General features: G+C 43.0%; 1 long non-coding RNA gene across 1 annotated transcript; it reads right to left on the minus strand.

Moving 5' to 3' along the window:
• Positions 1–23,225: 23,225 nt before the first annotated feature.
• On the minus strand, positions 23,226–25,428 carry LOC123082708 (uncharacterized). Its single transcript, XR_006439097.1, has 3 exons — positions 25,048–25,428; positions 23,649–23,843; positions 23,226–23,543 (listed from the first exon to the last, which is right to left on the minus strand). It is a non-coding gene; the product is annotated as an uncharacterized lncRNA (long non-coding RNA).
• Positions 25,429–26,546: the final 1,118 nt, after the last annotated feature.

Below are 26,546 nucleotides of genomic sequence, written 5' to 3' on the forward strand. Positions count from 1 at the left end.
GGAAAGTATGTACGCGGTTACCGAATGTTGTTCGGAGTCCCGGATAAGATCCCGGACGTCACGAGGAGTTCCGGAATGGTCCGGAGGTAAAGATTTATATATGGGAAGTCCCGTTTTGGTCACCGGAAAGGTTTCGGGTGCTATCGGTAACGTACCGGGACCACCGAGAGGGTCCCAGGGGTCCATCAGGTGGGTCCACCAGCCCCGGAGGCCTACATGGGCCAATAGTGGGAAGGGACCAGCCCCTAGGTGGGCTGGTGCGCCTCCCACCATGGCCCAAGGCGCCTCCAAGAGGGGAAGGGGGCAAACCCTAGGGCAGATGGGCCCTAAGGCCCACCCCAGGTGCGCCTCCCCCTCTCCCTCTTGTGGCCGCCACCCTAGATGGGATCTAGGGCTGCCGCACCCCTTGGGGTGGGAACCCTAGAGGGGGCGCAACCCCCTCCCCTCCCCCTATATATACTTGAGGTATGGGGGCTGCCCAACATACGATTTGATCTCTCTCTTGGCGCAACCCTACCTCTCTCCCTCCTCGTCTCTCGTAGTGCTTGGCGAAGTCCTGCTGGAGTCCTGCGCTCCTCCACCACCACCACGCCGTCGTGCTGCTGCTAGACAGAGTCTTCCCCAACCTCTCCTTCTCCCCTTGCTGGATCAAGGCGTAGGAGACGTCACCGGGCTGCACGTGTGTTGAACGCGGAGGCGCCGTTGTTCGGCGCTTAGATCGGAATCAACCGTGATCTGAATCGCTACGAGTACGACTCCTTCATCCGCGTTCTTGTAACGCTTCCGCTTAGCGATCTACAAGGATATGTAGATGCACTCTCCTTCCCTCGTTGCTACTCCATAGATTGATCTTAGTGATGTGTAGAAAATTTTAAATTTCTGCTACGATTGTAACATCCCAAATTTTCAATTTGGAATGTTATACATTAGATCATCAATTCATATCATATTTCTTTTGCATTCTGGTTGATCCTAGAAATTCTACGCAACTCAATGACCCACGGAGAGAGTTGGGGATTTCGTTATTTTCATATTTGAGTTTTCTCTAATTTTGAGAATAGGATCATTTGATTTTATTTATTTTATCATCAATTATTTCTATTACAAAACTATGAGAGAGGGAATAAAATGACTTTCCCAAAATAAAGAAATATTGAGGATTTAATAATAAAATCAAATAGGATTTTATTCTGGAGTTTTTCGGTGTTTTATTTGAATTTAGGAAAAATGTGCGTTTTTCAAAATTGCATTTAGGTCTCAAATAAATGTTCAGCTTGTGAGGCTTGATTTTAGAAGCCCATGAAAATTTATTTCAGAATTGTTGGAGTCCGTTTAATATTTCTTTTTCTTCTTCTTCCGAGCGGAATATTTTTTAAAAAAAAGGCGCCGCGCGCCGACTGGGCCAAGGCCCAGCCGACGGCCCACCCCGCCGCCTGCCGTCTCCCTCCAGGAGACCGGAGCCGCTGCCGCCGCCGCCCGAGTTCGGCTCGGAGCCGCCCCGCCGTGCCCCCTTCCCCAAGGCAGCACACACCCCCCTCCTTAAATAGAGAGAATTCCTTATTTGGCCCTTTCTTAAACTTTGGTTCCCTATTTGGCCCAAAATAAAATTTCCTTCTCTATTTGACACCTAAAGTAATGTTTGTTCCTTATATGACACTTTCGTCCATTTTAGACACTAAAGGTGTTAAGCGTAAGGCGAAAAGACCGTTTTGCCCCTAGTGTATTGTTGTATTGTGTGACTATCCTGACTATAGTAAAAAGAAAAAGGCAATCAGTTTATCCATGTTTTAGGGATGTATGCTCCAATATTTTGGTTAGTTCATCATTCACGAATGCGGGTACAGAGTGGATATGTACGCTGCATGCACGCTCCCTCGGGTAAGGGCTCCGGCTTGCTAGGCTGGTGCTGCATGCACGCTCCCTCGGATAAGGGCTCCGGCTTGCTGAGGTTGGCGGAACGTGTGCATGTGGCTTGCTAGCAGGGCTCCTGACGTGCTTGCTTGTTCGTGCGTATGGCCGGCGTGTGACTTACTGGGGTGCCGGCGGCTGCACGAACAGGGGTAGCGACTAATGCTGATCCTCTTCTCTCATGCGTGCCGCAATCTGGAGCTCGGAAGAGATGTCGGCATGACTTTCCTCGCCGTGCCCAGAAACTATTTGCGTAAATGCATGAGTGCTGGCTTTGTTGGGTGCTATGTGCATGTGTGCATGCGTGCATGCTCTGTACCCCTTTGCATGCGTGAGTGTGTACCCTGCCTTGGTCTGTAGCATTTGTGTAGCAACCTCTTCTTTGTATTGATGATGATCAGGGTACAAAAAAATTACAAGGGCAACATGGTCTTTTCATCTCACACTTAACATCGTTAGTGTTTAAAATATACGAAAGTGTCATATAAGAAACAAAAATTACTTTTGCTATCAAATAGGGAAGAAAATTTTATTTGGGGCAAATAAGGAACCAAATTTTAAGAAAGGGCCAAATAAGGAATTCTCTCCCTTAAATACCGGACCCCCCCGCCGCCCGCCGCCTCCCGTCGCCGCGCCGCACCCCGCCGCACCCCCGCCGACCCACTGGAGCCCCGCCCCGCCCGCCGGAGTGCCACGCCGGAGGTATAGCCGCCGCCGTTCGCCGTTTGGTTTTTTTTTTTAAAAACCGCCTCGGTTTATTTTTTTTGAAACCCTAGATCGGTTTATTTTTTTTAGTTTATTTATTAGTGAACGTTCACCGATCCGTTCATTTTAGCGAACATGTTCACCGGTTAATTTCTGTTAACGAATGTCCGTTCGATTAACTGTTCGTCAGTTTTTTTTTTCTCGGATTAAATCCGCGATTTTTCTGATCGCGATTCCTGATCCGATTTTCGTTTTAGTTTAACTTTTCGCTCGTTTATCGGAATCAGGCGATTCAAACGCCTAGAGTTTCGTCTCGAAACCCTCTGTCCGTTTAACCAACTTAAATAAGATTTTGCTACTGTAAAATATGCCCTAGATCCAGATTACTAGAACGAAGTTGTTTTCTTTCACCGTTTGACTTTCGTTGCTTTGTTCGATTTGATTCTTTTGCCAACCGGAGTTCTTAAGTTGAACCTTCTGTTTAGATCTCTTATTTGAGTTTTACCTGTGCATTAGATGAGTACTTATTGTATGCTCGTTTGTTTGTTTGCGATAGAGTATCCGGAGTGTGCCGCCTGTTACTTCAAATCTCTAGGTTTCGCGGATCATCAGCAAGGCAAGTAACACTTTAATCATACCTTCTCTACTACCCAATTTTATTGCATTAGATCAATCCTCACACATTGCATGATTAGGACCTAATTAAATTGTGGGAAGGGAAGTAGTTGAGGTAGTACCTATTGCCTGTTTATTTTCAAACCTTTGGGAGTTACTTCTACGTTTGCTTATTATGCCATGCTATGCTAGTAGACGTGGATTGGGTGAGTGAAATCCATGACAGATGTGAGATTGTTAATTAATGGTTTATCTAAGGTGGCAACTTAAACACACATCTGGGTGGATTGAGGCACCTGGGTATTCCAGGACTTGCCTGTTTTTCTTTTGGACCGCCACCCAGGCTCAAATGGATCACAAGACTATTCATACTAGAAACTTCCGTGTGCAGCCACAAGCTATTATGGGCTCTAGCATAGTTGACTAAGTTGTGCGAACTCTTACAGTGGTAGACTAGCAGATGTAGGGGATGTAGGTGGTACGGTCTACCCGATCGTAAGGTGCTAGCGCTTCTGAAAGACTATGTCTCAATCATCCGTCTTCTCAAACACCCTGTAGTGCGAGAAACCAAACAGAGGCGATCGAGTCTTGTGGGGAAAAGTGCGCAAACCTCTGCAGAGTGTAACAAACTAATCATGATTAGCCGTGTCCCCGGTTATGAACATCTTGAGTATCTAGTACCTGGAATATCATGTGACTCTCAACATGTTACTCTAAATTAATATTGTGGGGTTTTAATGATGATGCTTAATTGGGATTGAGAATGCTGTCAACCATTCTCAATGTTTAACAACTACCATGATAGTTAAATAAATTTTATTCCTTTGAAGTAGGGAAAAATTGGCTTTACGCAAAAACTGTAACCATAGAGCTTTCCACCAGCCAAATATGCATATAGTATAGCTGTTTCATTCCATTACTCTCTATGTATTACATTGCCAGCATATTCCATGTGCCGACCCGTTTTCGGGCTGCAACGTTAATGTTACAGACTTTTCAGACGACGATTAAGGAGTTTTAGGTCGTGGTTCTATACTCAGTAATGCTGTTGGAGTTGATGGACTCACTTATCTTTCAAGCCTTCCATTGTTATCGTTATTAGATGGCCTTAAGCCATATTTATTGTAATAAGTTCTCTTTTGAGACACTTGATGTAATAAGTGTGTGATTGCTACTCTGTTATAAATCCTCCGAGTACTGTGTGGTGTCAGTATTACTGATCCAGGGATGACACAGAAGCACAGAGATCAGACTGTTTGAGGTCTGGTCGCTACAGAGATGGTATCAGAGCACATGCTGATTGTAGGACACGACCACTAAGCTAAAAGACCTAGATCACTATTCACTCTCTTATTCTCTGACTCCTCATCTTTTCTACTCTTTAGGATGGCGGATGCAAGGAACAAGTTCACACAACCGGATGAAGATACACCCTTTAGACGTCACTTGAAGGAAGTTACTAGATACCTGAACATAGGAGTGCCAAGCTTCACCTGAACCTACAACGCCACTTTACCTGAAGAAGAGCGCTGGATGATTCAAGTTCAAGTTCCAGGAAGGACGTTCATGCCAGTCACTGAGCCCATAGAGTTTTCTTTTGATGCACCAACTTGGAGTCTGGGAAAGAGCATGGCAGCTCACATCGCCATGGGACGCATTGGAGAAGTCTACCTCAAGGATCTCAAGGATACTATCTACCAGATTTGCGGGCGCCGAGATGAACACTGGGAGATGATCAGCACCAGGAAGGATAGATCAATTGCAGCTTTTATCCAGGAGCTAAACCAGCACATTCGATGACAGGAGAACCAGATGTGCACCGACAGATCTGAAGAAGGCTAAGACAAGAATCAAGGAACTGGAGGAAGAACTCAAGGCTACACGTGAAGATTATGAAGAAGAAATTGAAGTATTGGTGGAGAAGAATGACGACCTGATCAAGAAGATTGGAATATTTATGGGAGGCCCTACGCCAGTAGATGAAGACGAAGAACCCCAGGAAATTAGCCCGGAAGACTACATCATCATCGACGGCACCGACTCGGAAGCAGATAGTAGCGATGATGACTATGTTGATGAAGCTGGAGCAGATATCATGGAGTCTGCAACCGAAGAATATTTCTAGTAGACCACCTCATCAGTAGTAGTAGTCCACCATGTAAATATAGTAGTCCGAGCACTTTTGCAATACTTAGATCGATTGTATGCCTTTGTTTGATTGATTGAAGTGAATTGTTTGCTTTTTCCTCATGTGCATATGGGTAGTGTTTTCTCTTTAGACCCCCTCTATTCTTATATCTCATCTTTTCTAAAACCACAGATGCCTCCGAGACGTGACCCCGGATTTGCCTTCCCAGCGGAGCTCACCCAGTTGATCCAGCAGCAGAACACCTTGATGCAGTTGCTAGTCTAGAATCAGAATCAGGGGAACAATAACAACAACCCACCACCACCACCACCACCTGTTGACCACTTAGCCTGTTTTCTTAGGCTGAATCCGCCGGTGTTTTCCAGTAGCACCGAGCCGATAGTAGCAGATGATTGGCTCTGCAAGATAGCTAGGGAGTTGACCACAACAGGATGCACAGATGCGGAGAAGGTGAAGTTTGCCGCACATCAGCTAGAAGGACCGGCATCATCATGGTGGGAGGATTTCACAGCCACTTTCCTAGTCGACACTGTCACATGGGACCAGTTTTAGCAGGCTTTTCGTACTGCCCATGTTTCAGCAGGAGCTATGGCCATGAAGAAGCATGAGTTTCGTAACTTGCGCCAAGGAGGACGGACAGTTGGCCAGTATGTGGAGGAATTTAGTAAGTTAGCACGTTATGCCCCAGATGACGTCGCTACGGATGCAACTAAGCAGGAGAAGTTTCTAGAAGGACTGAATGATGAGTTGAGCATGCAGTTGATGGTAGCCACCTTCAACAACTACCAGGAGTTGGTAGATCGTGCTCTTATGATTGAAGGGAAGCAGCAGCAGATTGAGAACCGCAAGAGGAAGTATGGACAAGGGAAGTACAATTCAGGAGCTCAGCAGAAGCCACGTTTTACCCCTAGACCGGGAGGACACTTTCAGCATACCCATGGAGGAGGTAGCTCGCACAATCACAATGGCACCAAGAATGGTAATGGCAATGGAGGAAGCAACGGCCAGAACCGCACCAACCCCTCAACCCCAGCCAAGAAGGACCTAAGTCAAGTCACTTGTTTTAAGTGTTCGAAGACAGGACATTATGCCAATGAATGTCCTGAATTACAAAATGGAATTAGGAAGTTCTGGGAAGAAGCCGAACCCTTTCAACAGGGGACAGGTGAACCACGTTAGCATGGAGGAGGTTGAAGCTCAGCCCGATGCAGTAATAGGTAAGTTTTTGGTTAAGTCATTTACTGCACTCATTCTTTTTGATACTGGCGCATCGCATTCATACATCTCAAGGGGATTTGTGGATAAGTATAACCTACCAACCCAAGCCCTTAGGTCACCCATGTTAGTAACCTCGCCCGGAGCAGAGTATGTGGCTAGTCTATGGTGTGATCGGTTACCATTAAGGATTGGTAACTATGTTTTTCCCTCAGACCTAATAGTATTGGAATCCCAAGGATTGGATGTGATATTAGGCATGGATTGGTTATCAAAGTATGAAGGGAATATTGAATGTGCTAGTAAGTCAATTTTGCTTACCACCCCAGAAGGGAGAAGGATCAAGTATGTATCCCGACATGTGCCAAAGAGGACTCAAGTAAATTGCCTAACAGGAGTTGTGCAGGAGGAAGTACCAGTGGTAAGGGATTTCCCTGAAGTATTTCCAGAAGAGTTGCCAGGCATGCCACCGGATAGAGATATTGAGTTTTTGATTGAGCTATTGCCAGGCACAGGGCCAATATCAAAGAGACAATATAGGATGCCAGCAAAGGATTTGGTGGAAATTAAGAAGCAGATTAAGGAGTTACTGGATAAAGGATATATTCGCCCAAGTTCTTCGCCTTGGGGATCGCCAGTACTTCTAGTGGAGAAGAATGATTGATCATTAAGGATGGTTGTTGATTATCGAGGATTGAATAAAGTAACGATCAAGAACAAGTACCCACTACCAATGATCAACGATCTATTTGATCGATTGCAAGGAGCTAAGGTATTTTCCAAGATCGATCTGTGATCAGGGTACCACCAGTTGAAGATTCGAGAACAGGATATACCTAAGACAGCTTTTACCACCAGGTATGGGCTGTACGAGTATACGTTATGTCATTTGGTCTGACTAACGCACCTGCATATTTTATGAACATGATAAACAAAGTGTTTATGGAGTTTTTGGATAAGTTCTTCGTAGTGTTCATTGATGATATCCTGGTTTACTCGAAGAATGAAGAGGAGCATAAGGAGCATTTGCGTTTGGTACTTGGAAAACTCAGAGAACATCAATTATATGCCAAGTTCAGCAAATGTGAGTTTTGGTTGAAGGAAGTAGGATTCCTCGGACACGTTATATCCGGAGAAGGAATAGCAGTAGATCCCACTAAAGTTGATACCGTGACCAAGTGGGAAGCCCCCACAACAGTTGGAGAGATCCGGAGTTTTCTTGGACTCGCAGGATACTACTGGAGATTTATTGAGAATTTCTCAAAGATTGTGAAGCCTATGACTGAGTTATTAAAGAAGGATACCAAGTTCATATGGACAGAGGAGTGTGAGGCTAGTTTCCAGGAGTTGAAGAAATGTTTGGTTACCTCACTAGTGTTGATTTTGCCAGACCAGACCAAGGATTATGAGGTGTATTGCGACGCTTCACGTCGAGGACTTGGAGCAGTGCTTATGCAGGAAGGGAGAGTTGTTTCATATGCCTCAAGACAACTGAAGCCTCATGAGTTAAATTATGCTACGCATGATTTGGAGTTAGCAGCCGTAGTGCATGCTTTGAAAACATGGAGGCATTTTCTCATTGGAAATCATTGTGAGGTGTACACGGATCATAAGAGTTTGAAGTACATTTTCACACCGAAGGAGTTAAATCTCAGACAAAGGAGATGGTTGGAGCTTATCAAGGATTATGATATGAAATTGCATTATCACCCCGGAAAGGCTAATGTAGTAGCTGACGCATTAAGTTGTAAGAGCCATGTCAGTACGTTAATAATGGGAGAAATACCCAAGGAGTTAGCAATCTTCGTAAACTATGTTTGGAAATAGTTCCAAGAGGCTATGTAGCAGCATTGGAGATTCAGTCAACCTTGATGGATAGAATCAGAGAAGCTCAGAAAGCTGACAAAGAGATTGCCGCTATAAAGGAGAAAATGAGCAAAGGAAAAGCTAAAGGATTTCGTGAGGATGAACACGACACCCTATGGTTTGAAGACCGCATTTACGTGCCCAATGACCCGGAGATCAGGAAGTTGATTTTGCAAGAGGCACACGATTCACCATATTCAGTTCATCCAGGAAATACCAAGATGTATCTGGATTTGAAGGATATTTTCTGGTGGACCGGAATGAAGAGGGATATAGCGGAGTATGTAGCCATTTGTGATGTATGTCATAGAGTAAAGGCAGAGCATCAGAAGCCAGCAGGATTGTTACAACCATTGTCGATACCCGAATGGAAGTGGGATAAACTAGGCATGGATTTTATCACGGGATTGCCCAGGACTCGTTCAGGCTATGACTCAATTTGGGTTGTAGTTGATCGATTGACGAAAGTAGCTCATTTCATCCCAATAAAGACCACTTACACCAGTGCTAAGTTGGCAAAGATATACATGACCAGGATCGTATGTCTGCATGGAGTTCCAAGGAGTATCATATCAGATAGAGGAACCCAGTTTACCTCAAAGTTCTGAAAGCAGTTGCACAAAATTTTGGGTACCAGGCTAGAGTTCAGTACAGCTTTTCATCCACAGACAGATGGACAGACCGAGAGAGTAAACTAGATTCTGGAGGATATGCTGAGAGCTTGTGCGCTAGATTATGGATCTAGTTGGGACGATAATTTGCCATATGCAGAGTTCTCTTACAACAACAGTTACCAAAACCAGTTTAAAGATAGCCCCTTTCGAAGCCTTGTACGGAAGGAGGTGCAGGACACCATTGTCATGGGACGAAGTTGGAGACCGTCAGTTGTTTGGACCTGACTTGATTAAAGAGTCTGAACGGAAGGTGAAGTTGATACGCGATAGGCTCAAGGTAGCCCAGTCTAGACAGAAAAGTTATGCAGATTCTAAATGCAAGGAGACAGTTTATGAGGTTGGAGATAGAGCTTATCTTTGAGTATCTCCACTTCGAGGAACAAAGCGTTTTGGAGTTAAAGGGAAGTTAGCGCCACGATTTGTAGGACCATATCGAGTTTTGGAACGTATGGGAGAAGTGGCCTACAAGTTGGAATTGCCCGAAGGCTTGTCAGGAGTTCATGATGTGTTTCACGTTTCTCAGCTGAAGAAGTGTCACGCGGAGATGGCTGACATACCGTTGAGAGATACAGTGCCTTTGGAAACTATTCAGTTGGATAACGATTTGACCTACGAGGAGAAGCCAGTCAAGATTCTCGAGTTTGCCAACTGAGTTACTCGCAGCAAGGTTATCAAGTTTTGCAAAGATCAGTGGAGCCACCACTCAGAGGATGAAGCCACCTGGGAGCGAGAGGAAGATTTTCTCAAGGACCACCCTCACCTATTTTCTAGCCAACCCGAATCTCGAGGGCGAGATTCATCTTACGGAGGGTAGGTTTGTAACATCCCAAATTTTCAATGATCATCAATGCATATCATATTTCTTTTGCATTATGGTTGATCCTAGAAATTCTACGCAACTCAATGACCCACTGAGAGAGTTGGGGATTTCGTTATTTTCATATTTGAGTTTTCTCAAATTTTGAGAATAGGATCATTTGATTTTATTTATTTTATCATCAATTATTTCTATTACAAAACTATGAGAGAGGGAATAAAATGACTTTCCCAAAATAAAGAAATATTGAGGATTTAATAATAAAATCAAATAGGATTTTATTCCGGAGTTTTTCGGTGTTTTATTTGAATTTAGGAAAAATGTGCGTTTTTCAAAATTGCATTTAGGTACCAAATAAATGTTCACCTTGTGAGGCTTGATTTTAGAAGCCTGTGAAAATTTATTTCGAAATTTTTGGAGTCCGTTTAGTATTTATTTTTCTTTTTCTTCCGAGCGGAATATTTAAAAAAAAAACGCGCCGCGCGCCGACTGGGCCATGGACCAGCCGACGGCCGACCCCGCCGCCTGCCGTTTCCCTCCAAGAGACCGGAGCCGCCGCCGCCGCCCGAGTCCGGCTCGGAGCCGCCGCCGCCGCCCGAGTCCGGCTCGGAGCCGCCCCGCCGTGCCCCCTTCCCCAAGGCAGCACACCCCCCTCCTTAAATACCGGACCCCCCGCCGCCTCCCGTCACCGCGCCGCACCCCGCCGCACCCCCGCCGACCCGCCGGAGTGCCACGCCGGAGGTATAGCCGCCGCTGTTCGCCGTTCGTTTAAAAAATAACCCACCTCGGTTTATTTTTTTTCGAAACCCTAGATCGGTTTATTTTTTTTAGTTTATTTATTAGTGAACGTTCACCGATCCGTTCATTTTAGCGATCGTGTTCACCGGTTAGTTTCTGTTAATGAACGTCCGTTCGATTAACTGTTCGTCAGTTTTTTTTCTCGGATTAAATCCGGGATTTTTCAGATCGCGATTCCTGATCCGATTTTCGTTTTAGTTTAACTTTTCGCTCGTTTATCGGAATCAGGCGATTCAAGCGCCTAGAGTTTTGTCTCGAAACCCTTTATCCGTTTAACCAACTTAAACAAGATTTTGCTACTGTAAAATATGCCCTAGATCCAGATTACTAGAACGAAGTTGTTTTCTTTCGCCGTTTGACTTTCGTTGCTTTGTTCGATTTGATTCTTTTGCCAACCGGAGTTCTTAAGTTGAACCTTCTGGTTAGATCTCTTATTTGAGTTTTACCTGTGCATTAGATGAGTACTTATTGTATGCTCGTTTGTTTGTTTGCGATAGAGTATCCAGAGTGCGCCACCTGTTACTTCGAATCTCTAGGTTTCACGGATCATCAGCAAGGCAAGTAATACTTTGATCATGCCTTCTCTACTACCCAGTTTTATTGCATTAGATCAATCCTCACACATTGCATGATTAGGATCTAATTAAATTGTGGGAAGAGAATTAGTTGAGGTAGTACCTATTACCTGTTTATTTTCAAACCTTTGAAAGTTACTTCTACGTTTGCTTATTATGCCATGCTATGCTAGTAGACGTGGATTGGGTGAGTGAAATCCATGACAGATGTGAGATTGTTAATTAATGGTTTATCTAAGGTGGCAACTTAAACACACATCTGGGTGGATTGAGGCACCTGGGTATTCCAGGACTTGCCTGTTTTTCTTTTGGACCGCCACCCAGGCTCAAAGGGATCATAAGACTATTCATACTAGAAACTTCCGTGTGCAGCCACAAGCTATTATGGGCTCTAGCATAGTTGACTAAGTTGTGCGAACTCTTACAGTGGTAGACTAGCAGATGTAGGGGATGTAGGTGGTACGGTCTACCCGATCGTAAGGTGCTAGCGCTTCTGAAAGACTATGTCTCGATCATCCGTCTTCTCAAACACCCTGTAGTGCGAGAAACCAAACGGAGGCGATTGAGTCTTGTGGGGAAAAGTGCGCAAACCTCTGTAGAGTGTAACAAACTAATCATGATTAGCCGTGTCCCCGGTTATGGACATATTGAGTATCTAGTACCTGGAATATCATGTGAATCTCAACATGTTACTCTAAATTAATATTGTGGGGTTTTAATGATGATACTTAATTGGGATTGAGAATGCTGTCAACCATTCTCAATGTTTAACAACTATCATGATAGTTAAATCAATTTTATTCCTTTGAAGTAGGGAAAAATTGGCTTTACGCAAAAACTGTAACCATAGAGCTTTCCACCAGCCAAATATGCATATAGTATAGTTGTTTCATTCCATTACTCTCTATGTGTTATATTGCCAGCATATTCCATGTGCTGAGCCGTTTTCGGGCTGCAACGTTAATGTTGCAGACTTTTCAGACGATGATTAAGGAGTTTTAGGTCGTGGTTCTATACTCAGTAATGCCGTTGGAGTTGATGGACTCACTTATCTTCCAAGCCTTCCGCTGTTACCGTTATTAGATGGCCTTAAGCCATAGTTATTGTAATAAGTTCTCTTTTGAGACACTCGATGTAATAAGTGTGTGATTGCTACTCTGTTATAAATCCTCCGAGTACTGTGTGGTGTCAGCATTACTGATCCAGGGATGACACCGGAGCACAGAGATCAGACTGTTTGAGGTCTGGTCGCTACAACGATCCCCAACAGTGGCATCATGAGCTAGGTCTATGCGTAGTTTCTATGCACGAGTAGAACACAAAGCAGTTGTGGGCGTCGATATTGTCAATTTACTTGCCGTTACTAGTCTTATCTTGATTCGGCGGCATCGTGGGATGAAGCGGCCCGGACCGACCTTACACGTACTCTTACGTGAGACTGGTTCCACCGACTGACATGCACTAGTTGCATAAGGTGGCTAGCGGGTGTCTGTCTCTCCCACTTTAGTCGGATCGGATTCGATGAAAAGGGTCCTTATGAAGGGTAAATAGAAATTGGCATTTCACGTTGTGGTTTTGGCGTAGGTAAGAAACGTTCTTGCTAGAAACCTATAGCAGCCACGTAAAAACTTGCAACAACAATTAGAGGACGTCTAACTTGTTTTTGCAGCATATGCCTTGTGATGTGATATGGCAAAAAGGATGTGATGAATGATATATGTGATGTATGAGATTGATCATGTTCTTGTAATAGGAATCACGACTTGCATGTCGATGAGTATGACAACCGGCAGGAGCCATAGGAGTTGTCTTAATTTATTTATGACCTGCGTGTCAACATAAACATCATGTAATTACTTCACTTTATTGCTAAAGCATTAGCCATAGTAGTAGAAGTAATAGATGACGAGACAACTTCAAGAAGACACGATGATGGAGATCTTGATGATGGAGATCATGGTGTCATGCCGGTGACAACGATGATCATGGAGCCCCAAAGATGGAGATCAAAAGGAGCAAAATGATATTGGCCATATCATGTCACTATTTGATTGCATGTGATGTTTATCATGTTTTACATCTTATTTGCTTAGAACGACGGTAGCTTAAATAAGATGACCCCTCACTAAAATTTCAAGAAAAGTGCCCCCCTAACTGTGCACCATTGCGAAGGTTCGTTGTTTCGAAGCACCACGTGATGATCGGGTGTGATAGATTCTAACGTTCGAATACAACGGGTGTTGACGAGCCTAGCATGTACAGACATGGCCTCGAGACACATGCGAAACACTTAGGTTGACTTGACGAGCCTAGCATGTACAGACATGGCCTCGGAACACAGAAGACCGAAAGGTCAAACATGAGTCGTATAGAAGATACGATCAACATGAGATGTTCACCGTTGATGACTAGTCCATCTCACGTGATGATTCGACATGGCCTAGTCGATTCGGATCATGTTTCACTTAGATTACTAGAGGGATGTCTATCTGAGTGGGAGTTCATTAAATAATTTGATTAGATCAACTCAATTATCATGAACATAGTCTAAATTGTCTTTGAAAATATGTTGTAGATAAATAGCTCACGTTGTAGCTCCCTGTTTCAATACGTTCCTAGAGAAAGATTAAGTTGAAATATATTGTAAGCAATGATGCGGACTAGGTCCGTAGTCCGAGGAGTGTCCTCACTGCTACACAGAAGGCTTACGTCTTTGATGCACCGCTCGATGTGCAAACCCCTACAACGTCGTCTGTGGATGTTGTGAACACCTGACAGACACATCCCGATGACTACTTGATAGTTTAGTGCACCATACTTTACGGCTTAGAATCGGGGTTCCAATGACGTTTTGAACGCCATAAGACATATGAGATGTTCCAAGAGCTGAAATTGGGATTTCAGGCTCATGCCCGTGTTGAGAGGTATGAGACCTCTGACAAGTTCTTTTGCCAACAAGATGGAGGAGAATAGCTCAGCTAGTAAGCATGTGCTCAGAATGTCTGGGTGCTACAATCACTTAAATCAAGTGGGAGTTAAACTTCCAGATAAGATAGTGATTGACAGAGTTCTCTAGCCACTATCACTAAGCTACTAGATCTTCGTGATGAACTATGACATGCAAGGGATGGAGATGATCCCGGAGCTGTTTGCGGTGCTTAAGACCGCAAAAGGTAGAAATCAAAAACGAGCATCAAGTGTTGATGGTTTAACAAGACCACTGGTTTCAAGAAGGGCAAGGGCTAGAAGGGAAACTTCATGGATGGCAAACCAGTTGCCGCTCCAGTGAAGGAACCCAAGGTTGAACCCAAACCCGAGACTAAGTGCTTCTATTGTAAGGTGAACGGTCATTGATAGCGGAATTGCCCCAAATGCATGGTAGATAAGAAGGTTGTCAACTTCAAAAAAGTATATACGTGTTATTAATGTGTACCTTACTAGTACTCATGGTAGCACCTGGGTATTGGATACCGGTTCAGTTGCTATTATTGTTGACTTGAAGCAAAAGCTACGGACTAAACGAAGACTGGCTGAGGGCGAGGTGACGATGTGTGTTGGAAGTGTTTCCAAAGTTGATGAGATCACCATCGCACGCTCCATCTACCTTTGGGATTAGTATTGAACCTAGATAAATGTTATCAGGTGTCTACGTTGAGCATGAATATGATTAGATCATGTTCATTGCAATACGGTTATTCATTTAAGATAGAGAATAATGGTTATTCTGTTTACATGAATAATACCTTTCATGGTCATGCACCCTATGTGAATGGTTCATTGAATCTCGGTCATGGTAATACACATGTTCACGCCAAAAGATGTAGAGTTAATAATGATAGTACCACTTTCTTGTGGCACTGCCGCTTAGGTCATATTGGCGTAAGATGCATGAAGAAGCTCCATGTCGATGGATGTTTGGAGTCACTTGATTTTGAATCGCTTGACACATGCGAGCCATGCCTCATGGGCAGGATGACTAAGACCCCGTTTTCAGGTAAAGTAAAATGGGCAAGTGACTTGTTGGAAATCATACATGCTGATGCGTGTGATCCAATGAGAATTGAAGCGTGTGGTGGATATCGCTATTTTCTCATCTTCACTGACAATTTGAGTAGATATAGGTATATTTACTTAATGAAGCACAAGTCTAAAACGTTTGAAAAGTTCAAGCGATTTCAGAGTGAAGTTAAGAATCATCATAACAAGAAGATCAAATTCCTACGATCTGATCAATGAGAATTTCTGAGCTATGAGTTTGGCAATCACTTAAGACATTGTGGAATTGTTTCATAGTTGAAGCCATCTGGAACACCACAGGGTAATGGTGTGTCCGGACGTCGTAATCGAACCTTATGAGATATGGTGCGATCTATGATATCTCTTACCGATCTACCGTTTTCATTTTAAGGATATGCGTTAGAGACACTGCATTCACTTTAGATAGGACACCATCTATGTCCGTTGAAACGACGTCGTATGAACATTGGTTTGGCAAGAAACCAAAGTTGTCGTTTCTTAATGTTTGGGGTTGCGATGCTTAAGGCTTCAGCTAGAGAAGCTCGAACCCAAAAGCGGACAAACACATCTTCATAGGATACCCAAAGGTGACAGTTGGGTATACCTTCTATCTCAGATCCGAGGGCAAATTGTTTGTCGCTAAGAACGGGTCCTTTCTCGAGAAGGAGTTTCTCTCGAAAGAATTGAGTGGGAGGAAGATAGAACTTGATGAGGTTGCCGAACCTTTATTTCAACTAGAGAGTGATGCAACACATAAAGATGTTTTCTATGGCGCCTACGTCTATTGAATAGGAAGTTAATGATAGTGATCATGAAGCTTCGGATCAAGTTGCTATCGAACCTCGTAGGTCGAAAAGGATATGTACTACTCCTGGGTGGTACGATAATTCTGTCTTAGATATCATGTTGTTAGACAACAATGAACCTACGAGCTATGGAGAAGCGATGGTGGGCCCGTATTCCGACAAATGGTTAGAAGCCATGAAATCCGAGATAGGATCCATGTATCAGAACAAAGTATAGACTTTGGTGGACTTGCCCGATGATCGGCAAGCCATTGAGATAAATGGATCTTTAATAAGAAGACGGACGTGGGCGGTAATGTTACCGTCTATGAAGCTCGACTTGTGGGAAAGAGTCTTTTCACAAGTTCAAAGGAGTTGACTACGATGAGAATTTCTCACCCGTAGCGATGCTTAAGTCCGTCGGAATCATGTTAGCATTAGTTGTATTTTTCAATTATGAAATCTGACAGATGGATGTCAAAAAACAAGTTTTCTTACCAGTTTTCGTAAGAAAGAGTTGTATGTGATACAATCAAAGTTTTGTCGATCCTAAGGATGCTAAAAGGTATGCTGGCTCCAGCGATCCTTCTATGGACTAGAGCAAGCATCTCGGAGTCAGAATATATGCTTTGATGGAGTGATCAAAGCTTTTAGGATTATACAATGTTTGCTAGAAACTTGTATTTACAACAAAGTGAGTGGGAGCACTACAACATTTCTGATAAGTATATGTGGATGACATATTGTTGATCTGAAATAATGTAGAATTTCTGGAAAGCATAAACAGTTGTTTGAAGAGTGATTTTCAAAGGAAGACCTGGATAAAGCTGCTTACATATTGGGCATCAAGATCTATAGAGATAGATCAAGATGCCTGATGATACTTTCAAAGAATGCACACCTTGACATGTTTTTGAAGGAGTTCAAAATAGATCAGTCAAAGAAGGGGTTCTTACCTGAGTTGTAAGGTGTGAAGTTGAGTAAGACTCGAAGATTGACCACGGCAGAAGAAAGAGGAAGGACGAAGGTCGTCCCCTATGCTTTTGTCATAGGCTCTATACGGTATGCCATGCTGAGTACCGCACCAGATGTGTGCCTTGCCACATGTCTAGCAAGAGGGTAGAAAGGAGATCTAGGAATGGATCACCAGATAGCGGTCAAAATTATCCTTAGAGGAATAAGGAAATGTTTCTCGGTTATGGAGGTCATAAAGAGTTCGACGTAAAGAGTTACGTCGATGCAAGCTTGACACCTATCCGGATAGCTCTGAGTAGAGATATCGGATACGTATAATGGAGCAACAATTTGAAATAGCTCCAAGTGGAACGTGGTAGCAGCATCTACGATATAAAGTTTTGCGAAATACATAGGGATCTGAATATGGCAAGACCCGTTGACTACAACCTCTCTCACAAGCATAACATGATCAAACCCAGAACTCTTGAGTGTTAATCACATAGTGATGTGAACTAGATCATTGAGTCTAGTAGACTCTTGGATGTTGGTCACATGGCGATGTGACCTGTGAGTGTTAATCACATGGCGATGTGAACTAGATTATTGACTCTAGTGCAAGTGGGAGACTGTTGGAAATATGCCCTAGAGGCAATAATAAATTAGTTATTATTATATATCTCATTGTTCATGATAATCGTTTATTATCCATGCTAGAATTGTATTGATAGGAAACTCAGATACATGTGTGGATACATAGACAACACCATATCCCTAGTAAGCCTCTAGTTGACTAGCTCGTTGATCAATAGATGGTTACGGTTTCCTGACCATGGACATTGGATGTCGTTGATAACGTGATCACATCATTAGGAGAATGATGTGATGGACAAGACCCAATCCTAAGACTAGCACAAGATCGTGTAGTTCGTTTGCTAAAGCTTTTCTAATGTCAAGTATCATTTCCTTAGACCATGAGACTGTGCAACTCCCGGATACCGTAGGAGTGCTTTGGGTGTGCCAAACGTCACAACGTAACTGGGTGGCTATAAAGGTGCACTACGGGTATCTCCGAAAGTGTCTGTTGGGTTGGCACTAATCGAGACTGGGATTTGTCACTCTGTGTAAACGGAGAGGTATCTCTGGGCCCACTCGGTAGGACATCATCATAATGTGCACAATGTGATCAAGGAGTTGATCACGGGATGATGTGTTACGGAACGAGTAAAGAGACTTGCCGGTAACGAGATTGAACAAGGTATCGGGATACCGACGATCAAATCTCGGGCAAGTATCGTACCGATAGACAAAGGGAATTGTATACGGGATTGATTGAATCCTTGACATCGTGGTTCATCCGATGAGATCATCGTGGAGCATGTGGGAGCCAACATGGGTATCCAGATCCCGCTGTTGGTTATTGACCGGAGAGTTGTCTCGGCCATGTCTGCATGACTCCCGAACCCGTAGGGTCTACACACTTAAGGTTCGATGATGCTAGGGTTATAGGGAAAGTATGTACGCGTTTACCGAATGTTGTTTGGAGTCCCGGATGAGATCCCGGACGTCATGAGGAGTTCCAGAATGGTCCGGAGGTAAAGATTTATATATGGGAAGTCCCATTTTGCTCACCGGAAAGGTTTCGGGTGCTATCGGTAACGTACCGGGACCATCGGAATGGTCCCGGGGGTCCATCAGGTGGGTCCACCAGCCCCGGAGGCCTACATGGGCCAATAGTGGGAAGGGACCAGCCCCTAGGTGGGCTGGGGCGCCTCCCACCAAGGCCCAAGGCGCCTCTAAGAGGGGAAGGGGGCAAACCCTAGGGCAGATGGGCCCTAAGGCCCACCCCAGGTGCGCCTCCCCCTCTCCCCCTTGTGGCCGCCACCCTAGATGGGATCTAGGGCTGCCGCACCCCTTGGGGTGGGAACCCTAGAGGGGGCGCAACACCCTCCCCTCCCCCTATATATACTAGTCGTGAACCCGTGCGTTTGCACGGGCTAGTTATGTGTTATTATCTTAGGGTCCCTATTATAGTTGATGGTTATTCATAAGGGGATGTATCAGATCCGTATATTATAAGGGAATTCTTAGTCAAGTGAGCGTATGAATGCCAGTGATTGACGTTACACAATTTTTTTATTTAAACGACATAAGAACTTAACAATTTGCCAAGAAGAGAACATTGTATCTTCCATAGAGCCTATGTTGTCGAAGATAGGGAAGACACATGTAATGTTTATGTACGTAGACAACTAAGACTTATTAGTGGCCTATGAAAATAATTACAAATGTGTACATCATCCTGGCGTCCTGCATCGGATGGTGACCTCTTAATGGGGCAGGTCGAGGAGAGAAAGGAGGAAATGAGTCATGTAAATTAATTGATCAATAGCAATTTACGGCTTAAACAACTACCGCCTAACCTATTTAATCTCATGCATCCATTGTCTAACGTAAATGGTTGCATAAACTCGTCTATGTATGTAACTATGTTTAGATAATGGTTATAGAATCTGGACCAGGATGTGATGCAGCGGTGGAAATTTCCACTCGAACTGCAATTAATCGATGACGTACACGACGTCAACCACTCCTGTGATCGGCCGATGGTACCTCACTGATCAACTTGTGTGGCATCGTTATACATGTATTGTGGAGATACCAGAGAGAATTTGTAGAAAATAGGAAGAAAATAATGTATAATTAAGTAGGAGAATACACGTGATCAACTTGCTTTTCCCCTTCGCTTGTCATGGTAAAATTATTTATCAAAAGTGGTTTGATATATGTCATAACATTCCTGAATGCTTGCTTCTTCACATACTTGTCCAAAAGCACCAGATCGACGTATTAATTCATCACCATTAGTGTTCGTTGAAGTGGATCATATTCTGGATGCATTCTTTGGACAACAACCTCCATGTATATGCTCGTGAGACATGACAGCCGAATTAGCCAAATAGAGATGGCTGTAAAAGTGACCAAACCCTAAAGAGAAGATAAACATGGGGAAGAGATAGACCTGAGAGTTTGTGACAGACATGTGATCATTAGCTCATATTCATATAAGTATCCTCATATCAAATTATTGTTTTAGATTCCAAAATTGTTTCATTGCAAATGGTCAGACATAGAAAAATCAATGAGTTGTAAAATCCTAAATAGGTTCGCGCATTGGATTGGAAATGCTACACAGGGAAACATAATATACTTGATCTCTCTACGTCTTTCGTTTAATAATATTGAAAAATGCAGATAGTGGAAATAACAAACAAATGGGAATAGAGGACATACACAAAATATTTATACAGGTCTCTTTAACCACTTTACATCTTATTATAGAACCCAGGTATGTCCACATGCCATCGTCTCTCTTTAAAAACTTTTGACAGGTTTCTCACAATGCAAAACAGTAAGAGAAAAAAATGTTATTACCACCTTTTGAAGGAACATAATAAACTGCCGAATACTGCACAGTTGGTATTACTTACCATGTCAAATATGGAGAGTATTGCTTAAGTGTGCAAGTATTGTTTTAGTACAATGCGCATAGTCAGAATTATATTGATCAACATCACCATGCACAATAATTGTAACGCCAATGTAATGTTCCAATAAGAAAATAGGATAAAGTTCAATATACAATCTGCACAAATTTTAAGGCCAAGCTCCTACCAATAATCAAACTCAACCTGTCAAAGTGCATAACTATTTTAAGAATCTGTACCGAGGTTGCAAACGGTGCAACTTCTTTAGTATTGAGTAGAATGCTGCCAAATTTTGTTAACCATTTGTACACACAGTCCTTATTTATTCGATAAATGAATTAACACTAAAACTCTAACAGAAAAGAGATGCTAAAACACCAAGTATATAAAGCAGTTAAAAATAGCATTGATTACCAATATGTATAGCATTAGCATCGTCATGGCATTACCTGACTTACATCGTATTATGATGCGCTGTATTTATCAAGTGACTGGATTGACTATTCTGGAGAATTCAGTCTCTCATGGGGACTCATGTAGAATCAATCCATCCAATAGAATAAGTACGCACAAATATAACATAATAATTTGTCAAGACTTCTAGCACGGTAATTTTTATGCAAAAAAACAAATTTGTCAAAATGATTGGGTAAAATCTTATCAGATTCTGTACATGAAAGGGAGAGAGTTATAATAGTAGGTTATAAGATACATATACGTACCTTCTGGATTCAGAGACAAATATACATCATTGTAAGCTGGCAGGAATAACTACATTAATTTCCTACAGTTACAGAGTAAGCCAAAATTCAGGGTACAATGAAACACCATAAACTATGTTGTACGGGCCATGTAAGGGTCCATTTAGTCTCCACCTCTCCTCTCCCTCTCTCCCTGCTTCATAAAAGAAAAATGAAGCATACATGGATATCTTTGAAACTTATTTTGCTTCAGCATTTTCAACATAGAAGTAAAAGTAATCATTACTCAGGACCTTGCCGATAGATATTGCGAGATGGACAATAACTGCAGTCTGGGACATTTAGCCTAGTGTGACTACACTTTACTCTAGCCTGGCCTCCCGATGGAGGGTCCCCGTATAGTAGCTGGAATCGCAGGCAGAGGCTAGGCAAACATCATCTTACAAACAACTATGCATCAGAAAAGCAGGTTAGTTTCTCCCCATGTACCTGCGTACGTCGTCAAACATTGGAGATGTGGCCCGCAAAAAAAACACTTTGGAGATGCGCCTCATGGTTGCCGGTATCGGGAGAGATCACTAGTGGCAAGATTATGAGCATGATCGATCTAGAATTTCAGCAAGGGCCGGAAGAGGGAATGACTTGAGGATGGGACGGTCAGTTCTACTGATGTCGACGCATCAGGAGAGGCAGATAGGTCGGAATCGAAACAGGTGCCCTATCTACGTACTTGTTACGGGAGGTATTAGATCTGGTTGAGCGTCGATGATTAGTTGGGAGTCCACGTAATAATAAAAATAGAATACGTCCTCTCTGCCTCCTCCATCGATGTATTTCAAAGGGGAGATACCTAAAACACAGTAGTGTGGATTCATGGAATTGACGTGAACTTATGGAACATGGAGTAGGCCATCAAAAAAAAGAATATGATGGTGTCAGAGAGGGATTAGTTGCACCTGAATCATCCCATGGCAATCAAGCATTATCGACATGCCCAAGGATGGAAGCGTTCATCATAGCGGCAGCGTATCGATGGAGATCCATGTCCATCTTGGTTTTTAATTTTGATTGATCCTGTGAGATAGAAGAGGCATGGAGACGTGAGTGAGAGAGAGAGAGAGAGAGAGAGAGAGAGAGAGAGAGATAAGTTGGAGATTTTTTTCCTTTTGAGAGATTTGTGAGAGATTGGAGAGAAAAAGATACTTGCCCACGTCCATCTTGGTTTTTAATTTTGACTAGTTAAGTGCCCGTGCGTTGCTACATCAAATCAATATCCAACGGTTAGGAGCACGCTGTCACCTGTTCATCTTCCTCTTGTTTCGCGACGGTTCCTCCTCCTCAACCATGGCCTACCCAGACCCCGATGAACAACTCCACCCCCCCCCCCCTCCCCTGTACCCCATGCACCGTCACCGATTAAGTTTTAGACTCGCTCCTGCCAGCAATGCGCACCCCCTATGCCTCACCCTCACGAGGAAATTGCCCGTGCGTTGTAAAGGGAGGATAGATATATATTCTAAAATTTAACAACAATTATGGTTAACCATATATGTTTAGTATTGTATGCACGTCAATAGCATGGGCTAACTTATTATCGTTAAAGCATTACTTTTCTTATTCCACCCACCATCTACGTCTCTCAACCTATCAATGCCACACTAGGCTCAGACCCCCCCCCCCCCCCCCCCTCTCACCCCAACCTCCACCACCATGGAAGCAACTCCCCTGACATACTGCAGGATGTAGTTGGGCCATTGACATGTGGGCCCACTGCAGTATGAGATCCCTGTCCCACCACCACATCCATTTTGAATTTTAAGCAGGTAACCGTAATTGTAAAAGTTTTGGTCGCTGATGACAAAAAAAGATGCAATGGATTTTGACCAAGTCACCATCATGTATTGTACTCAGTCGCATCCTCGAGTAATTGATAATGGGGAAAATATCATATGGAAACCAATATTGGTATGATAATGTACACTTTACATACATTACTTGTCATTACAAACTTAGCGAATATCCAATTTTCTAAGGGCACACAATATTGTTTGAAAATCGAATCATTACACAGAATCTACATTACCTTTGTACCTTGTCTGGCATTACACATGAATATATTTGCATCAGGTCAGTACACACAAAATACATATGCACTAAGTTGTTCCTACTAAACACTGATTCCCCATCGCAAACTGCATGATGTTACATCAAGCTGCACACGCTCGAGAAGGACCTTCAGTTGTACAGGAAAGTTCAAGCCAACTCAACTGCTTGCACTATATAAGTTAGAAACGTGTATTAGCATTCAAAACCTGAAAAATAAAATCTCTCATGTCCTTCTAAACCTTTAGGACTTTTTTTCCGATCACAGATCAACTCACAAGATAGTTAGGGAGGCATGGAAGGAGCTCAAACCAGTCGGTCTGGCTGATGTTGGGGCGATTATGTTGGCTGATGTTGAACCAGTCCACACTTTGCTGCTCACTGTTATTCTGCTCCCCTCCAAATCGGTCAACAGATGTTACCGCTGCCACTGCTCCGCGCCGTCGAATCAGTAATAGGAAACTATATTATACCTCAAATATTTTTGTCAAGGAAGGATCAGTAATAGGTATAACATATTGTGTATATGATAAAATCGAAGCATCTATGTTCTGCACACATGTCACAATCTCTTGGAGATCCGGCGGAATACACAATATAGATAAACTCTGGGATGTTTGGCATCCTATTAAAATATGTACACAGAATAATAATAAAATATTTAATAAAAGAAACGAAAGAGAATCATAAAAAAGGATTATAGAACCAGTGTTATATATTTCATTTACCCACCAATTTGTGTGATATCAAAAAATAAAACACTCGCAAAAATCTTGCACACTCTTACACATCCACGGTGACTATGGTTTAGAGTAGAGACTCTGACCTGAAACTTGAAAAATAGTCTGGAACACGTACATCACTTAAACGAGAATATGAGATGCCGCTGATCTTTTTATGTGGCGATTCATATTTACATGCCCGGCCAACTTCACAGTAAAAAAAACAGAGTGAAAATGGCAATAAAAGAAGGGTGAAATCTATCTCTTTATTTTATCAATGAAGTAGAGAAAGAAAAAATCGAATCAAGGAAGAAAACACCGAGGCGGTTTTATATACAGTATGAGACATCTAGCTTTAGTACAGATGGCATCCAGTTTCCTTTTTGGCTCAATTGTACTTGTACATATTGCACTTCGTTGGACTGCCATCACCACCAATGGCATGAATTAACTACCAAAGTCTTTTCAATTTAACGAAGACCACCCACAAGGAATTGTATGGTGAGGTTAACAAGATAACCCAACACATATTTGTTGTCTTCTTTCTTTTGGTTCGCTATAAATCGCCAACAAAACACTCTCTGATTGAATAGTCAGGTCAATGAGAACACAAGACTTGACCATTTACCTTGGTGGCTATGATACTAAAGTGTCAGACAGTTTTCTCCAAGTGAAACTATGTCGATGATGACTGTATTCCCTAGTGAAGTGGCGGTGCAGAATAAGGCCCTCAATAGTCTCATTCAGACTGCAGCTGGTCTTAGAAAATATTTATAATAAAGCCTCTTCTTCTGTACCTATGTCTTCTTTCTTGGCCTCCCAGACTTATGAGTTGCTGCAGTTATATACCAAGATCTAGATAGACAAGAATCCTAAATGGCACGCAGATGCAGACACACAGAATAATAAGAATCCTAGTAAAAAATTAAAGAGAGGGAGAGGTGGAAGAGCATACTGGGTCGTTGTGATGTTGCTGCCGTTGAGACCAGGTCAATCCGCTACCACTGCCGTTGGGAGGATTGCAAGATATTGATGTTGCAAGAAGCGTTTGATCTGGTCCGACTATGGGGACGAACTGCTTGCGCCGACAGGAGGAGAGAAGAACGTGTCGCCGCTGCCGTCTCCAGCCGGGTTATGGCGCCGCCACCAGAGTCACCTCATGGACCAACACACTGGATCGAGGTAGTTGGCAACAACAGAACAATTGAATAGAATCTGCAGTTTTTGCTCGAAACCCTCGATCGTTCTGGTTCCGTGGGGCAGCACAGGTAGCGACGATGCTTGGCGGCGTGACGGCGAGAGGCTGACGGATGCATGGTCGGTACTTCGAAAGCCGATGTGGATCTTGGTCTACTATCCTGAGGGAAGGAGAGGTCTGCCTTAGGAAAAGAAATCTATGAGACCACGTCTCACGCGAAACCCATTCTGATGGATGACACGTGACATTCACAAATCACAAAGCATCGATGTTTTGTGATTTGTGAATGCCACGTGTCATCCATCAGGACGGGTCTCACCTGCTAACCGTGAGACCTGATCTCATATAATTTTTTTCCTCTGCCTTAGTAGAGAGATTTGGTTGTTAGGATCAATGCGCTAGGAAAGTTTATTTTTTTCGGATAATGCGCTAGGAAAGATAGGATTTGCAATTGATTGTCACTAAATTGTAATTTTATTGTTTGGAAACTGTGATTTCATTGTTTGGTAACTCATCATGTCGAGCAGAAAAAAGAGAAAAATGAAACATAGGAAAAAACTGAAAATGGGTCAGATAACTTTTAGTAAGTAGTGATTTGATTTGAATGAGTTAATGCGTGGCATTATTTTGGAAAGTGCTGATTTAATTGAGTTAATGCACGCCCCAAATGGGCCGACCAAAATTAATTATGGTTAAGCGAAAGTTTGTTAATAAGACACTCGCTGGCGTAATATAGGGTTCGTCGAGGGGTTGGTGGGAGGTGAGGCGAGACTACCAACTCATCTATTAGGAGTAGAGATTGATCTTGTGAGATAGAAGAGGCATGGAGACGTGAGAGAGAGAGATAAGTTGGTGATTTTTTCCTTTTGAGAGATTTGTGAGAGATTGGAGAGAGAAAGATACTTGCCTCGGGTATAGGGATGGCAATTGGTACCCATTACCCGCATACCCTGTGGGTAAAAACCCTATTAGGGTAAGGGTATGGGACAAAAAATTACCAATGGGTACTTAAATGGGAAAATATCATACCCATCGGGTAGAGAGGGTACGGGTATAGGATCGTATAACCCATGCCCACGTATCCATGTACCCATCTAAAATGTTGACAGGTGGGTTTCCGTTAATATCCCAATATATTCATTTCCCCTCCTAATCACGCTAGGTAAAAACTCTAATGTGTATTCAAATTATCTCTATAATTTATCATGATTTCGTGAGCTTAAATTGTATGCATATGTGTTGTTATTTATGATTAT

The sequence above is a fragment of the Triticum aestivum genome, chromosome 4A, assembly GCF_018294505.1.
Source record: "Triticum aestivum cultivar Chinese Spring chromosome 4A, IWGSC CS RefSeq v2.1, whole genome shotgun sequence".
Taxonomy (NCBI): domain Eukaryota; kingdom Viridiplantae; phylum Streptophyta; class Magnoliopsida; order Poales; family Poaceae; genus Triticum; species Triticum aestivum.